This window comes from Triplophysa rosa, unplaced genomic scaffold (genome assembly GCF_024868665.1).
Source record: "Triplophysa rosa unplaced genomic scaffold, Trosa_1v2 scaffold283_ERROPOS55914, whole genome shotgun sequence".
NCBI classification, from domain to species: Eukaryota; Metazoa; Chordata; class Actinopteri; order Cypriniformes; family Nemacheilidae; genus Triplophysa; species Triplophysa rosa.
Genome location: NW_026634298.1, coordinates 29517 through 44825, shown reverse-complemented (window position 1 = coordinate 44825; position 15309 = coordinate 29517). Strand labels below are relative to the sequence as shown.

Here is a 15309-nt window from a genome sequence, read left to right as displayed (position 1 = left end):
TCCATTGTGGCCGGACAACATACCAACATTCTTAACATTCTTTTAGTAAAAAGAAAACACTCAATCATCTAATGTTTTTAATTATATAGCGTTGTTTCTTAATCCTATGATTCATTAAAACACATCACAACTCATGATTATACTTAGAACATATGCAGTGGATTGATTCATATTATTTCTTTTCTTTATAACTCTTTGTGTGTGTGTGTTTATCTAGATAATTTATGACTCCAACCCCGAACTTTGTCTGTTCTCCCTGCCTGCCACAGCAACCCCCCACCGAGCGAAACAGAAAGCACACGACAAAATCACACAGCCCAATGAAACAAATGAAAGAAAACACTTATTGATTATATTGATATTTAAATCATCTTTTATCTGAAAATATTCCCACAATTCCCTCTCTTGACCTCGAAAGAGGTCACACACATCCTTCATTATATGTTGCTACATCCCTTGATATATTCTACTATTCTCATAATTTACTAGCTATTTTAGCACACATTGTCTGTTGATGTTATTGACTTCTATGTCTAGTTCGCGGTGTGGTGCTATTACCTTCCTTACTTTTTTGTATTCCAAAAATTATCCCTACGATGGTCCCTGCAATTATCCCTAACACACAACAACTTCCAATTTTCCCACAGTTTCATTTTGTTGCTGTTATATTCACCCTCTCTAGTAATATCTTGTTATCTTTACAACATCAACACTTCTTAAAAACTTAATACCTTAAAACCTGTAAGAAAACACTTCTTAAAAATACACTGTTAAACCTGAAAATTGAAAAACATTGAAAAACACTCAAAATCACACAATAATGAAAACTTGATTATAAGGAATAAATGGTTATTTGTATGTCCACGTCCGTGAACACTTCACTCAGAATCTTTTGACTTTCTTGAAAGTCTAGCTTTATCCAGCCACACCCCAGCCGGGGTCACTGAGACTTCTTTTACTCTATGAGCCACACACCAATCTCTCATTGTTTTAGGCTTTCTGTGAAACAGTCATATGTTGGTAAATCAGTGCATTGTTCTTTGGTTATTAGGTGAAAACAGTCCTGTCTCTTCTTCGTTACTGCACATTCACCTGGTTGTTTATTTTGATCAATTACTTTCTGTGTACCGTATCGTTGTTTGAACTGTTTAGCTATACCTGCTCCGTATGCACAGTCAGCACTTACACAGTGAGCCAATGGTTCTGTGTGTGGACTTGTGAAAATGTCACCTGTTTTGTGTATAATTTGGAGCTGTTGGTGTTGTTCAATAGCAATTTCAGTGTCTGTGTTACCGTTCCCACTCTGTGTATCCTCCCTCTCTTGGACCTGAGTCCTCTCAGGTCCAAACCAGTGTCAGCAAGAGACCTAGAACTTGGGTCACAAGCTACACAGGATGTTAAATCGAACCAATTGTCTCCTTTGCCTTTTAGTTGCAAACAATTTGAGGTGCCAGCTGTCACACGTATAGGTTGAGACCACCTTGGTTCATTCCACTTTCTGCGGAATTTTCTGATCCTGACCCAGTCTGTTGTGACTGGTGATTGCAGTTCCTTGGGTTGCGCTGGTACAGGAGTCACCTGATGGGAAAAGGTTCGAATCATATCTGTTAGTTTATCAAAATACACAGTATGAGACAATGGTTGCACGGTGTCTTCTCTCAACGCCGTACTATGACCTGGAAATTGACGACCTGTAATCAATTCAAAGGGTGTAAATCCTGAGATCCTGTTAACAAAAGAACGGATGGACATGAAAACAATTGGCAATGCAGATAACCAGTTCAATTTTGTCTGTGCACAGATTTTAGCCAATTTTAGTTTTAACGTTAAGTTCAATCTCTCAACCTTACCTTGGCTTTCCGCATGATGGACTGCTCCGTACGCATGCGTGAGGCCTAGAGCCTGTTCAACAACCCTCAAATGGTCATTTTTAAAGTGAGTGCCGTTATCTGATCTGACACGTCTGGGGAACCCATAATGTGGAATGTAATGGTTGATTAGACACTTTATCACGGCCGTACTGTCCTCTCGGCCGACAGGATATGCTTCAGGCCAACCAGTGAAATAATCAACAATCACCAAAACATAGCATTTACCATGTACTTTTGTGATCATGTCCGTGAAATCAATCACAATTTCCTCCCCTGGGCCTGATGTCAAAGGATATGAACCTTTCTTTGGTTTGATACTGGGTTTCACATTATGTTCCTGACAGATAGAACAACTTGTCACGTGACCTGACACCATTGATTGCAAAAATGGATGCCACCAATGTTCAAGAGCACGCATCATCTGTTTATCATTGACATGGCTGAGACCATGAGCTTGTTTTAACATTGAGCGGGACAGTGACACAGGCAATGCCGGACGTCCGTCTGGTGCTTGCCATAGACCATCACTAGCACAGATGCCTCCATGCTGTGACCAAACTGATTGTTCTTCCGGACTAGATATCTGTTGTTCCTTTATCAGATATTCTCTAGTGAATCTTGGCAAAAGATCACTACAAGCTCTCTCAGATCTCAGCACCTGCTGAGTTGGCACATAGCCAGCTTCAGTTTTGGCAGCCAGATCAGCTGCATTGTTACCATCAGTGATGGGACAGTCACTTTTGGAGTGACCTGAACACTTAATTACTGCCACTTCCTTGGGTATCATCAGAGCCTCTAAAAGGTCTCTGGCTTCACATGCATGTGTAATTGGTCGACCATTAGATGTAAGGAAACCACATCTCTGCCATAAGGGCAATTCAACATGTACAGCTGTAACAACATATGCAGAATCAGAGTATATGTTCACACGATTCTCACCAGCATAGTACAAGGCTCTTGTCACTGCCATCATCTCTGCTCTCTGTGCTGACTGTTTCCCTTTCAACTTCCCTGCATCTCTTGTCACTAATGAGCTTCCCACCTGTTCCACTACTGCATAGGCTGCCTTCAGACTTCCATCCTCTGCTCTGAAACAACAACCATCTGTGAACAATGTCATAACTTTCGGTGGGGTTGTCAATGGCACCGCGGACAGATCTTCCCTTACTTTTGATGCTTTCTCAGTGATGGGTGCACAATCATGTGGCTGTCCATCTCCCATCAGATCAGCCATATTAATACCTTCATGTGTATATGTGAGATTTGGGCTGGACAAAACTTTGGATATCCTTCTCTGTCTCAATGGTGAAAACGTAAAGGATGATGAATTAACAAATGACATGATGGAATGTGTGGTCAAAATTGTTAACGGATAACCCATGACAATATGTTCGGTTTTATGCACTACTTTAGCCAAGCCGGCTGCAAAACGAGAACAAAGTGGTTGTCTTTGTTCTACACAATCGAGTAGTACACTGGCGTACATCAATATTTTCCTCTTACCCAGGTCTCTCTGAAAGAGCACACCATGCGCACTGGTGCCAGATTCTGAGGCATCTAGGAAAAAAGGTAGATCATAGTTAGCACAATTTAGATGCATGGCATGTGCCAGTTGTGTCTTGAGGTCAATGAACGTCCGTTCAGCCTCTTGTGTCCATTGAAGTTCTGCTTTCAGATTCTTCATTCCCTGTTCTTTGATTAATTGTCTCAAGGGTACAGTTAGTGAGACATACATAGGGATGTAATGTCTGCTAAATCCTGTTAGGCCTAGAAATGACAACATGTCTTTCACTATGGTTGGTTTTGTGCAATTTTTTTTTTTTTTTCATCATCAGTTCTAGATCTGTTGTTTCCCAATTTTTCCCTACATATAAGGATATACAGTATTTCTAGTACAGAATTTGCTACGCTGAACCATTTGTTTATAATTCATTCTCAGTTATTTTATAGCTGTTCCTTGTTTACCTATTATGATTTGAATTTCTCACGGGGTCATCTATCATTGTACAGTGGAATTCCGATTTCGGTAACTGTGCTATAGAAATCTGAGTTTCAATGAATTTAGCCCATTTATCAACTGCTTGTCTTACATCTTTCTCTATCTGTCCTATCCTTTACACGCTTGCTTTTGGCACAGTGATCATCAGTTGAGTTTCTTTCATGTCTATGTCTATATATACTTATGTAGAACGCCAAATTTGAAGACCCAATTTACACAATGCATCTCTTTCTAACAGATTAATACGAGTCTGATTTGATATAAGGAAAGGTTGGTCACATCTCGTTTATTTTTTTTATATATTTACACTGGGCTTTCCACATATCCTTGTTTTTTTTTTTCTGTAATGGTTTTATTGGGCTTTGACCTGGACCTCAAAAGTCTACTATCACCTTTCCCTTTCACCCTCAGGCAGCTGTTTCATGGACTGGTGGGGGCAGTCTTTTCTGTTCAGGCTGTCCAATATCTCATTGTTCCCATCCATTTTCTTATTGAGCCTTGAATCACATGGTGCCAAGAACTTCACTCAGATGTGCCATGGAGTTTAAGTCTCTGTTTTAATGTCTCTGGGCGTGTGTCTTTGGGTTTTCTCTTTCTCAAAGCTGTTCCCCTTTTTTTCTTTTTGTGTCCTTAGGGTCCTCTATGGCTTGAAATTCAGCATGCAGTGCTTGCGTCACGTGCATCAAAATAATCCCACTCATGTAATGAGAGTCCACATCTCTGTCAATTTCTGATGTGAAAGTTTGCCCTTGTTTTGCTAATACCACCTTAATCCAATTCCCAGCCGCTTTGTGCATGTCAGGGGGAGAGTGACCATTAGCCTCTCAAGGTCTGATGTGGCCCAGAACACATAGGGTCTCTTGGAAACTGTATCTTTATTTCAAAATAAAGGTTTCTCAGTCCGTGGTTTAAAATGATCTATTTCCTGTGACACCTTCCTTCCTTCATCAAATGATGGCTCTTTTTCCCTTCCTCCCTCTGTCTCTCTGCCTGCTAGTGGTCTGCTTTTTCTTAATTATTTATGTCTTATCCACAAACTTTTCTATCTCCTTAATTTTCCTATTTAACTCTGCCCTTAATAACGTTTGCTTTTACTTTTATTTCCTATGCTATCCTTACTGTCTGCTCTTTGGTCATACATGGCCCCATCTGTCTTTCATCTCTTAACTCCAGAAACTTTTACAACTCCTGTGAGTTAGGGTAATTTGACCTTAGAGGTCACATAAGGAGGTGGTTCTGCACACACACCCTCCATTTGTCTCTCTCTCTGCCTTTTGGAGCATTTATGGCTGCCATTACTTTTTATTACAACAAACCTTAGCTTTTAAATAGTTATTGCTTTTATTATTATTTTCTCTATCTCCTTTTCATCACAATCACTTTATAGTTTATTCTCTTATTTTCCCAGCTCATTAGCATCATCAATAATCTACCACAACATTAGTCTATCTCTTCTGTCTGTTCTTTCTTTTGTGGTTCTGTCTGTGCTATCAACATATAGTAACATTTTGCCATTGCACATTACTGGTGGACCCATATCATCACACTCCTTTTGAAATTATCATTTTCACACTTTTCACAACAAGCACAACTACACTCAGTTTTCAAATATCCGCACACACACCAGATACAATTCTCAATAATCTACACCCTTCAGCAACTTCCTTATTCACTCGGTCACCATCACACTGTTTAATACAAAGAAATTCATGAACATACATACGGCCGTAAAAGTTTGTAGTCTACATCACAGGGACTTCAACAACAGAATTGTGATATATTTCAATCACGGGACTACTTAACCACGACAAGATTTCGTAATATATTCATTACGGACTCTAACCCAACAGAATTTGTAATATATTTCAAATTAGGGACTCTAACCCAACAGAATTTACGGTCTTTTAAAACCGAGGGCCTCAAACCCGGAATCCTCAATAATTTCTTTCAAATCTGATTTTTCCAAACTTCAGTATCTATTCTTTAAATTTATCTTTAATTTATTCTCGAGATGATCATCAAATTCAACACAAAATTTAGTTTATTCAATAGCAGAATTTTGAATAAACAGGCTTCTGCTTACCTTTTTATTTGTTGGTCAGACCTTTGTGTTGAATCTGAATCCGTCTCGATTCTCCGATGACGACAAGTGGCAAAAATGCCCTTTCTCCTCAAATCACGTCGGGGTCACCAATTGTTGGACTTTAGAGGCAGTCCTGCATGTTCAAAATTCGAAGAGAAACTTTTAAGTTCAAAACTGAAGTTTATTAATCAGATTTCAAAGAATAACAAAGCTTTGGGTTGTCAGTTGCTCTCCACAATCTCTCCAACAGCCAACAACCAAAATATTCAAATACACCCATATTTATAAAGTATGTGACGTCGCTCTATCTTCTGACTCCTCCTCTGCTTTTTGCTCCCTTTCCACCAATCACCATACGCCACGTTTATCTGCTTAGTTCCTGAAAAATAAAACCTTCTCAAAACATACATCCTGTGGTCAGTCGCTAGTATTGAGGAATGTTCTCCAGGGACACCCTCCCCCAAGGAGTGGTCTCCTAAAAACAGTCCATTGTGGCCGGACAACATACCAACATTCTTAACATTCTTTTAGTAAAAAGAAAACACTCAATCATCTAATGTTTTTAATTATATAGCGTTGTTTCTTAATCCTATGATTCATTAAAACACATCACAACTCATGATTATACTTAGAACATATGCAGTGGATTGATTCATATTATTTCTTTTCTTTATAACTCTTTGTGTGTGTGTGTTTATCTAGATAATTTATGACTCCAACCCCGAACTTTGTCTGTTCTCCCTGCCTGCCACAGCAACCCCCCACCGAGCGAAACAGAAAGCACACGACAAAATCACACAGCCCAATGAAACAAATGAAAGAAAACACTTATTGATTATATTGATATTTAAATCATACTTTTATCTAAAAAATATTCCCACACATGTCACCAGTGCAAATCAATATGAATGAAACTTCAGTCCCTGTCTGTTTATTTTAATTTTGTGTGACATTGTTTTCAAGGACATTACTTAAATAAAATACAATATTTAAATAAAATAACAGGTCAATATTTCTTAAATCACTGTGCCAATATCATTTTCAGAATACAACACATCAATCAGTGTGTGAGATCAGACAAAGTTCCACTTGAAGTCACTGAGCTTCTTGATGAGAGTGCAGACATGTGTATTTACTGATGTATCATTCTGTCTCACCATTCTCCCACTCTTTTTGCTTAGCACCTTCCCACGCCTCGCTTTTGTGCCCCTCTCAGGATTAATGTCAATGACGACTCTAAACAATGTGTTAGGACAAAAACATATTTTTTTCAGGTAACATATCAAGGTAGACCCTGTTCAGTGATGTGGTGGACAAAATGAAACTATATTTGTGATATATTTCCTACCTCTGAATGAATTCCAGTGTGCATGTAGCACAATCTTCATACTGAAGGTTGAAATTGTAGTAGGAGGAGAACACTACAGCAAGACCAAGCACAATGGACGTTCCTTCACACAACACAATTTTTTTATGCTCATCATACATTTTTGGTTTGCCTGTGTCATCGGACCTGAGAAATATCAATTTGAAATACATGAAAATGAATAAATAAAATCACTTCTCTTCATTAACAAAGAATGGAAAGTCATTTACTTATAAATTCAATCTGACAATAAAAAAAACATTCCACCGCTTCAGTAGCAATGTTTCAGTAAGACAATACAAAAGTAGTCCGGTAAGACTACTGGATGTCTAACAATGAAAACCAAAACTAAGTCTATATTGTTGACAATTACAAATAATGACACAATCAGCTTTTGAAAATCATTAAAGTAAAACTGGTTTGAAAATTGTAAAGTAGGCTGGGAATGCTAAACAGAACAGTAATAAAAAAGTCTTGGGTGCGTTTACTTTTCTGATTAGTATAGTAAAAATTACATTGATTTGAAGTTGACTACTTTAATTTGGTTTGTATGTTTTTGGCTTTGTGAAATATGAGAAATTACATTTCCAGCCACAATACTTTTAAAATTAAAATTCATGACTGTACTTAAAGGGGTGATATGGCGGAAATATGTGTTTTTCTGTGTCTTTGGTGTGTTATAAGTTGCCCATGCATGTATTAGACACGTAAAATTGCTAAAATTAAAGTGTCCGAACAAAAGATGCATTCTACCTAAAAGCGAATGCAAACCCAGACCTGCCTGACACGCCTCGTGTAACCACACCCCGACGAATGTACGTCACTTCGTAACATGATTTGACTTAAGACCGCCCAAATCTAAATGCAAGTGAGGTGTGCGTACTGGTAAATCTCATTGTATCATCACTGCTGCAGCCATGTCGCGGAGACGGTGTGTGTTTCGTTGCGAAAAGAAAGACTCTTTGTTCGCCATCCCAAAAGATAAGACAACTAAAAATGAATGGTTACATTTTATTTACAACACTGTTCCAGAAAAGTACAATCCGAATGTTCAAGTTTGTGCAGCGCATTTCACCGAAGATTGCTATACGAACGTGGGAGAGAGATTAAGACCGGCAGTGCACGAAAGCTTTGGTTAAAAAGTGGGGCCGTTCCAACCATTACAACTTCGCTGGCGCTTCAGATTCGCAACCTGTAAGTATATTTTTATTGTAAAACACTTTGTTACGGACTAACGCGAGTTCAGTTTGTCGTGTGTTTGTGATCTGCAAATGCAGACACGCGCGCAACGTGAAAAATGATGACTTAGAGGACTTAGAACATAAGTCCTAATAATCAGTAATAATGTTCTCACTAGAGGCAACAAATGTGGTGTTTGTAATGTCTTTTTATATTTAGTATTTATTTTGGGTTTATTGTCTTTGTTGAGTCACGTCCAGACGTGGCGTAACACTGGTTGATCAAGAAGGGCCAAAGCGCTGGTGTTATTTATACCATTCCCTGCTGTAATGCGAGCTTGTTTCTATCTCACACAAACTCTGTATGATGTATATGGTTGTTTGTTTATAGTCTTTATAACGTCGTATATAAAAGGTAAAACAGTTAGCTATAGTTTTTAACTATTTAACATCATATTTTTTTAATAAAACCTTACCAATCCTTTACATCCTGCTCAAGTTGCGCTGGCAAAGTTGATGTATCGGCTTGATCATCTTCATTTTCCGTATCAGATTCGGGCTCGAATTGATATAAGGAAGTACCGATGACATTTTATCACCTGTCAGCACAATTGCATGGGAACATGATGTTCCAAATATGGTAAGAGGCGTTACATTTCCATGAAACGCTTGCAGTATTCGACCAATCACTACGCACTGGTTAACTGGCCAATCATAGCACACCTCGCTTTTCAGAGCGATGAGCTTTGTAAAAAATCTGCTTGTTTCAGAGAGGCGGGGCAAAGAGGAGATACAAACATGCACGGTATGTGGAAAATACAACGTTTTTTAAACTTTAAATGGTGTATACCCATTGTAATACATCTAAAGCAAACAATAATATTTGTTTTAGCCCTGTCATATGACCCCTTTAAAAAATTGCATTGCATTTTTTCGCACAATAAGTTTGTTTTATAGAGCACCGTTACTTAATAAGTAGAGCAAAGTAAAAGAAATATCGGTAATATTTAAGTACTGTAAAATTCACGTTAGACCACCAGTTTGTAAATAAAGTGTATAACTGTCCACACAGAAAATCACATACTTACCAAGCACAATCAAACGAGGGGTTTCAGCGAGTGGGACAGTCAATTGTACAGCTGCTGGTGTGGCAGACACCTCAAAATAAAAAAAAACACTGTAACAAAATTACGACTACAGACGTTGTAGATGTATGCTGACTGACAGAATTAATTTAAATTTAATAATAACAGAATTATATAATTAAAGAGTATAATTAAAGAAGATAATGTCTCACTATAATATTGTTTAAAACAAAGAATCTTACATCAGTTTGGATGACAAGAGCATCCAATGGCTCCTTAAAGTGAGCCATTAAAACCTGGAGGATGTTTGAAACAGTCACACTGCAATCAGTCCTGTACAGAACAGCCTTTACATCATCATTGGCAAGTTTTTTTGGAAAGAACTCAATGTTCGCACCATGCTCTTGAAGGAAATCCTCATACTTTCGGACAATTGGAATATTGGTAAGCAGTTCAAAATGACTGCACATACTTCTGGGGAAAAACAAATACGGCCATTTCTGCTTCACATTCTTCAAAGCGGGGGCTGGATTAGTATTTATCATTTTGCGTTGCAAGTAATATGTTGTTTCCATAAGTTTTAACACTTCTGCCTTTTTCATTCCTGAGGAACCTTCATGTGAAAAGAGCTCCATCAGTCTTTGTCTCTTGTTTTCTAATGATTCTTCTGTCTCCTGAGGTGGAAGCTCCGGTTGCCATAGTGTGCAGCCATAGGTGTCTTTAGGTCCTCATTGTGATTTAACCCATTTGCACTCTCCGATGCTCTGTGACGCACAAGAGTATTGTTTCTGTTCAAATGTTCTATGCATGTCTTTATCTGACACAGAAGAGATTCATAACCTGTCCCTACAGTTGTTATTCCATCATCCAATGTATCCATAAATGACTGGGGATACTGTTGCGCTATGTTCTTTGCAATGATGAGACACTGGCCTCTGCTTGGATTAACTTCAGTTTTTCGTATTTCATCCACAAGTACGCGGATCATCTGTCGCCTCTGGTGAAGGCCTTTTCCCATTCTGGATGGCTTTGAATAGACCGGGTGGCATTTTGTCCCAGTTAACTTTAAAAGTATCTGGCCAGTTTGCCCCTCCAGGCAAGGGAGGAGAGGACAAGGGACAGCCTGAAAATGAAGGGTTTTGGTCCAGTTCTAAGCAAGTGGACATCTCCTTTGGTGGGTCGGAAATGGACACAGGCTCTGGGGGAAAATATTACATTTAAATCAATATCTGGTAACACCTCTTGCTCTTATTTGTACAATGAAAATACATACAATCATACAGTCAGAATATTATCTCCACGTTTGCCATATAATATTGTCACAACTGCAGCCCTGTATATGCAAGTTATTTTAAGGCAATACTAATTTTATCCTGAATCTTTGTAGGTTAATTACAGGTGCATCTCAATAAATTAGAATGTCGTGGAAAAGTTCATTTATTTCAGTAATTCAACTCAAATTGTAAAACTCGTGTATTAAATAAATTCAATGCACACAGACTTAAGTAGTTTAAGTCTTTGGTTCTTTTAATTGTGATGATTTTGGCTCACATTTAACAAAAACCCACAATTTACTATCTCAACAAATTAGAATATTACATAAGATCAATAAAAAAAGGATATTTTAAACAGAAATGTCAGGTTTCTGAAAAGTAATTAATTTCTATGCAATATTTGGTTGGGCCTCCTTTTGCATGAATTACTGCATCAATGCGGCCTGGCATGGAGGCAATCAGCCTGTGGCACTGCTCAGGTGTAATGGAAGCCCTGGTTGCTTTGATAGTGGCCTTCAGGTCATCTGCATTGTTAGGTCTGGTGTCTCTCATCATAGATTCTCTATGGGGTTCAGGTCAGGCGGGTTTGCTGGCCAATCAAGCACAATACCACCATGGTCATTGAACCAGCTTTTGGTACCTTTGGTTCCAGGTGCCAAGTCCTGCTGGAAAATGAAATCAGCATCTCCATAAACTTGTCAGCAGAATTTCCTGGTAGATGGCTGTGTTGACTGTGGACTTGCAGCATTTACCTTTAAAATATGCTAAATGTTCTTACGGGCGAGCATGCCCCCAGACCCCCCTAGAGGAAAATATGTTTAGCCCCCATAGTCTCACAAAATTCTGTGGGAAACACTGCATAGAGTAGCTCTGTACACCTGGCCATCCGGCATTACCAAACCATTTTCTTCTAGATCTTTCAGATCACTTATGAGACAGCTAAATACTTTGTTGTACCCAAAGTATTTATAATCATGCTCTCGACATAATAAAACCAGCTGCATTTGATCCACACTTGATCTATTGTGGGGTGGCATATCTGCCAATGAAAAGTACACAGCAAGAACTTTATGCTTCCTCCTGCCTGATCCCAGTGGATTAGCTACTTCAAAGGCATCCTGATAAAGGATTAGGCCCAATGACTTTGAATCAGACTGAAATAATGCATTTTCTGCAACATTTCTACCATCCCATATGTCTTCCAGTTTGTCCGTTTGGGGAGTTGAGGAGAACACCTGCTGCTTATAGGCATATTCTTGTTGCCTGACTGATTCACACTGAAAGAGTGACCCGAGTGTCTCTGAAATGGGTACAAACTGGGCAAAGCATTCCATTCCTGACTCATTCTGTCCAAGACGTATTGGCACTGGTTCAATGTATCGGGAACTGCGTTTTAAAAAACAATTTTCTTTTTTTTATCAGTGTAGCCCTCCCACAGGGTATAAACTTAAGGCTCACTCAATAGTAAATTATCTAGGGGAACTACCACCCTGGTTAAGGTACAATTTCAAAAAGTTCAGACAATTCAATAACAGAGCATTTCAACAGTAATACTGTAAATCACAACAATCACAATAACCCAACAGAAAACAAACCATAATACTAAATGTAGGTTCCAGTAGGTTCAGTTTAGTGTTTACCCAGCTGGGATTTTCAATACACCGTTGGCTCGCTAGTTGGAGCTCTTTTAATGCAACACGGAGTACTCACAAATCCAGGAGAAACAAGATTCCAAGGGCAGAATAGCAATCACTACTTGTCACTCCACGATGAGATGAACAGCAGCATCCGGGATGCACGATGACATGGATTTACTGGGTAGATGAATCCACGTTGATCCACACTGAAACACAAACCACACACACCACTGCGAAACCTCCACCCGAATGTACAAAATAAACACGGGTATATTCTTCCGGAATTCAGACGAGTAATACAACATAACTGTAACACTGAATTTTACAAAATAAACACGGGTATATTCTTCCGGGTTTCGAGTTCTTAATCTACTAAAACGGATAAATTTAACGATAAAAAAACTAGAGTTTCTCACACGGAATCCTCGTGTGACTTTTCCGTATGTGACTCACACGTTGCTCAGGTGTGTGCGGCCTCTCACTAAACTCTCTCTCTGCTTCTTCTCGTGCGGCGAAAGCAAACGGATGTTTAGCACGTTCATAAGATAAGACAACTCACGGTGAACTCTCTCCATCGAGCTGTCAAGTCTGTGAATGTTGGTTGCTGCGAACCTCAGTGTTTTCTCACGTTTTCTCCTACTCCCCGAAAACGTCTTTCCCCAATGCCATCTTTTTTTCTGACCCCTCCCCTTGAACTCGCAAGGTCAAAGTACACAGTTTTCATTGGGCAGATAGAAAATATAATAAACTGCATCCGGAAAGTATTCACAGCGCTTCACTTTTTCCACATTTTGTTATGTTACAGCCTTATTCCAAAATGGATTAAATTCATTATTTTCCTCAAAATTCTACAAACAATACCCCATAATGACAATGTGAAAGAAGTTTGTTTGAAATCTTTGCAAATTTATTAAAAATAAAAAACAAAAAAAGCACACGTACATAAGTATTGACAGCCTTTGCTCAATACTTTGTTGAAGCACCTTTGCCACCAATTACAGCCTCAAGTCTTTTTGAGTATGATGCTACAAGCTTGTCACACCTATTTTTGGGCAGTTTCTCCCATTCTTCTTTGCAGGACCTCTCAAGCTCCAACAGGTTGGAGCTTGAACATAACAAAATGTGGAAAAAGTGAAGTGCTGTGAATACTTTCCGGATGCACTGTACATAAACATTTGTTGAGGGTTCTACATCAGTTTTTAATACACCAGTGCTGCATTCCAGAAAAAACATCCTCTGATTTTAGAACATCCACAGTATTATTTATATCACCCTCAGATACATCTAGAGTCACCAACTTCTCTTTAAGCTTATGAAATAGATGTGACTGACTGACATGAATGTCCTGTAAATCCTCAATAATGGTCTGAATTACAGAAGACGGGAGTAACAGTTTTGCCTGCAGTTTAAGGTAAACAATGCCAGATTGTTTAAAAAGAGGTATTCATCAGCACACTCAGGAAGAACTTCTGAATTATCCTCCTCTTGCTTACCGATGTTCTCTGCTTGCTCATCTAAACACTCTGTCTGCCTAACTGTTGCACTACCTGAGGTCACAGAGCTTCTCCGCCCAAGGGACGGCTTTATGGCTTTATTCCCTTTCCGGACCTGAGAGAAAGAGGCCATGAACACGTATATTCAGGAGTCCCTCCTGGCTGGTCTCATACGTCACTCATCTTCCCCCATGGGTGCGGGGTTCTTCTTCGTTCAGAAGAAGGACGGCTCCCTGCATCCCTGTATAGATTACCAAGGTCTGAATGACATCACTATAAAGAATAGGTACCCCCTACCTCTCATGTCTTCTGCCTTTGAACTTTTGCAGGGAGCCCGGGTCTTCACCATGTTAGACCTTCGCAACGCCTACCACCTTGTCCGCATTCGAGAGGGTGATGAGTGGAAGATGGCTTTCAACACCCCTACGGGACATTATGAGTATTTGGTACTCCCGTTTGGTTTGACCAATGCTCCTGCTGTCTTCCAGGACCTCGTTAATAGCGTTTTGGGTGACATGATTAATCAGTTTGTTTTTGTGTACTTGGACGACATTCTTATATTCTCCCCTTCTCTCCAGGTGCACATCCAACACATTAGACGGGTCCTCCAGCGATTGCTTGAGAACCAGCTGTTCGTCAAAGCGGAGAAGTGCGAATTCCACTCCGAGTCGGTTACATTCGTTGGACATATCATCTCCTCTGGTGGGATTAAGGCGGATCCTACCAAGACAAGTGCTGTTGCTGAATGGCCCACATCACAAGGTGAAACAACGGTTCCTGGGTTTCGCCAATTTCTACCGGCGTTTCATCAGGGGCTTTGGCCTCATCGCCGCGCCTCTCACGGCATTGACCTCCACCAAGGTGACGTTCAGGTGGAACCATGATGCTCAGGTGGCCTTTGACTCTTTAAAGTCTCGTTTTGTCTCTGCACAGGTGCCTGTCTTTTCCAGATCCTGCTCTCCAGTTCATTGTTGAGGTCGATGCCTCGGACATCGGGGTCGGCGCAGTGTTGTCTTAGCGGTCCGCATCCCTGCGCCTTCTTTTCCCACCGCCTTAGCCCTGCAGAACGTAATTATGACATCGGTAACCGAGAGCTGTTAGCGGTAAGGCTGGCCTTGGGAGAGTGGCGTCATTGGTTGGAGGGAGCAGCGCAGCCCATCTTGGTCTGGACGGATCACAAGAACCTGGAATACATTCGTTCAGCCAAGAGTTGAGCTCACGCTAGGCCCGCCTTGCACTCTTTTTTGGCCATTTCGACTTCACCCTCTCGTACCGGCCTGGTTCCAAGAACCTTAAGCCTGACGCTCTCTTGCACCAGTTCGA

The 15309-nt window shown here is 39.9% G+C and overlaps 1 pseudogene; it reads right to left on the bottom strand.

Annotated features, from left to right (window-relative positions):
• Positions 1–7374: 7374 nt before the first annotated feature.
• On the bottom strand, positions 7375–14119 carry LOC130550299 (uncharacterized; annotated as a pseudogene).
• Between the last annotated feature and the right edge of the window lie 1190 nt (positions 14120–15309).